General features: G+C 47.1%; 1 long non-coding RNA gene across 1 annotated transcript in view; it reads right to left on the reverse strand.

The window, feature by feature from the left end:
* Positions 1-3,274, reverse strand: part of LOC109302435 — a 22,805-nt gene that overhangs the window by 1,769 nt on the left and 17,762 nt on the right. The window contains exon 2 of the long non-coding RNA XR_002098769.1: positions 1,780-1,788. This is a non-coding gene — a long non-coding RNA (uncharacterized LOC109302435). The remainder of the gene's footprint in view (positions 1-1,779; positions 1,789-3,274) is intronic.

The following is a 3,274-nucleotide window of genomic DNA, read 5'->3' on the forward strand; positions in this document are numbered from 1 at the left end:
TGATGGAGAGGAGGTATAGATTGGACATCCGCAAAAACTACTTCACAGTTAGGGTGGCTAGGAGCTGGAACCAACTTCCAAGGGAAGTGGTGCTGGCCCCTACCCTGGGGGTCTTTAAGAAGAGGCTGGATGCCTACCTGGCTGGACTCATTTGAGTCCCGTTTTTGTTTTGGGGTTTTGTTGTTCTCCTGCCCTGGCGGGGGGTCGGGCTAGAAGATCTACTAGGTCCCTTCCGACCCTAAATCTATGAAACTATGAATGTTTTGTTCTCGTGGGGTATTTTGAATTTGGAGAGAATTTAGAATTTCCAGAACACATTTTTTTTTTTATCCATTGCTATACACTGAATGGAAACCACTGCAAATATTTCTGATGAATTCCAGGACATGCAGTGACAGGAAGAAAACATATGCATCATTAATAAAACCATGCCATCTTGTTACATTTATCATATAAGAAAAGTATAATGTATATATGAAAAGTAAAAGTATCATCTCGAGGAATTTTTCAGCATGGAACAAATGCAGTGAGGATTTATATAAAAGCTTAGTGGGATTTAAAAAACAAACAAACAAACAAACAAACAAACAAACAATCTCCAACCCCACCAAAAAAATTGCTTAGAAATGAGTTTATAACATATATTGGCAAAATACTTTCCTGTGCATAGCAAAAGTTGAGGGTTAAGGTTATTTAGGACTGAAGAAAATTACTCAATACTTGGTGAATTGAATACTAAAGGAATGCTGAATGTTTCTTTATGTGAACGTAAGAGTTGGTTGAAAAAAAAAAATGTAGGAAACCCTGCAAAATTTTTATTTTAAAAAATTATGCAAACTTTTTATCAATGAAAAACCAAAACTAAAAAGAGTTGAATTGTTCATGTCCCCCCTTTTTCATTCTTCCCCAGTGCCAAAACAGAAGGACAAAAGGCAGAGGAAAAAAAATTAGTTTTATTTTTTGAAAGTGGACAGCTGATATTCATTATTTTTCATTTTTATTCAAAACCCAAAACATATGAAGTCATGAAAATGTTCCTTTTGAGACAAGACTATTGATGCATAGATATTTTTGATGAACACTTTAACCAGCTTTAACAGACATGCATAGGTTACCCATCGTTGGGACACTGATAATTTAAAACACCTATTTAAAATAGGATGGACCCATTTTGTTATTCTATTGGTGTGTAGCTTTAACACATTTCTTCTGGGGCACATCTAAATGTTCAGCTGAAAGCCTGGCTGAACAGCTACATCTTGAAATGGACCAAATCTGGCTTTGATAAAGTCTGAGAGGTCCCAGAACTCTCTCTTCTTGCTATTCTATAAGTTCACAATGGTTCATTGAGCTACAGGTTTGGATTTTTGCTGTATTGACTTCTGTGGACTGCCTTCTGTTTTCCCTCTGTGCTAGGGAGGACATAAGGGGCATGCGCACACATGCAGGCACATGTGCTTGCAGCAGCTCAAATAGGAATGGCAAAAATTTGTGTTGGAGATTTTAGCTTCAGTGCACATACCTGAATTCACACTTTGGTGTGGGGCAAATTGTGCGACTTGGGGCAAAATGGCCCTGGCCATAATGACCCTTGGGGCAAAATGACCTTGGATTTTCAGCCAGGGGGAGCTAGAGCCTGGGGCCAGCACAGGTGCTGGCCCCAGCAGTATAAAAACCCACCCTGGTGACCAGGGCTACTTGCCCTCAGGAGCTTCTGGGGAGCTCCTCAGCCTGCGGGAATTCTCCCTGCAGGACCTGCGATGGCTGCCAGATTTTTACCAGGACCTCCTCTGGGCCTGGAGGCTCACGTCCACCTCCAGGTCCCCTGCAACAGTTGCCCAGGGTGCCAACCTGCTCTTTGAGCCCCTCCTCTGGAACTCCCAGCTGGAGGTGCCAACGGTAGAGGTGCCCAAGTTGTGACAGAGGTTGATCCTGGCTGGTGTCACCTGCATTGGAGACCTCCTGAACTATGGTAGGTGGGAGTGGGTGGACCCTGCTGTGCTGGCCTGGTGCATGGATCTACCCATAACACGTGCAACCTGCTGTCTGGTCCGGGAGGTGAGATCTGCCCTACACCCTTGCCTTTGTTGACCAGGTCTTTGCATGGTGGTGGCCCCCACCCCCCTTTGTCCTCCAGCCCACCGGAGTTTGTTGTGGGGCCAGCGCCTTGCCTGGATTCATGGTGCTCCCCACTCCAACATCTGAACCAGCTGGAGGGCACCAGACTGGTCCGCTTTTCCACCGTTCATCACTGCCAGCTCTACATGCTTGTGCACTGCATTATCCATCATGCTGCCTTTGCATCCCACCCAGACACCAAGTGGCAGGACCTGCTTAGCAAAGATGTGGCTGGGGCACCTCAGTGGATGAGTCTGTACTCTACCCTCATCCCAGGAGACACTGGGGACCTCAGCTGGTGGCTTCTCCATGGAGCCGTTGCCACAAGCGTGTATGTGGCGAGCTTCATGGACACCCTGGCCTCCTGCCTCTTCTATGGGCAGGAGACCCTGGTACACATGACCCTCAAGTCCGCCAGGCTACAGTCCCTCCACATCCACCTCTAGAACCTCCTCGAGGTACTGGTTGAATTTCACCCCCCACCTTTGTCTTTGGTCACCCCATCCACTACCCCACCAAATCCCAGCACCTCCTGGTCAACCTCCTCCTGGCCCTGGCCAAGTGAGCCCTCTACTTGACCAGGAAGGAGGCTTTGGCTGGGAAGGTGCCCAGAGACTGCGGGGTCACTTTCCTCTTCCTTGTCCATGCATGTTTCTGGGCAGTGCACTAGTGGGCAGTGTCCACCAGCTCCTTGGATGCCTTGAGGACTGGTGGGTGTGGCTCGGGGGGCTCTGCTTGGTGTCCCCCTCTGGCAAACTTCTTTTCACATTTTAAACGTATAACCCCACATCACTCCTACCCTTTTCTTCCTTAGTTGTCCCAGAAAAAAAAAAAAGTTAGTTGCACCTTTCAAACTTTGGCCCCACACAGTAGTGTAGGCTATTAGGTAACTAGGTAGGCCTTAAGGCCAATGATCTCCGGAAGATACAAATAGACAGGAGCTTCTAGGGCTGCCATCTGGTCCATGAGGTGAAATCTGCCCTACCTGCTTGTAACAGGTCACTCTCCCCAGTGCCATCTTCCCCGGTAATCCACGTCTTATGTGGGGTGCCCTTGGAGCCTTCTTTGGAGCTCATATGTCCCACCATATACTTGCCTGCCATGTCTTGATGGACATTATGATTCATAGATTAAGGGTCGGAAGGGACCTAGTAGA

The sequence above is a fragment of the Gavialis gangeticus genome, unplaced genomic scaffold (assembly GCF_001723915.1).
Source record: "Gavialis gangeticus isolate Ggan-Ray unplaced genomic scaffold, GavGan_comp1, whole genome shotgun sequence".
NCBI classification, from domain to species: domain Eukaryota; kingdom Metazoa; phylum Chordata; order Crocodylia; family Gavialidae; genus Gavialis; species Gavialis gangeticus.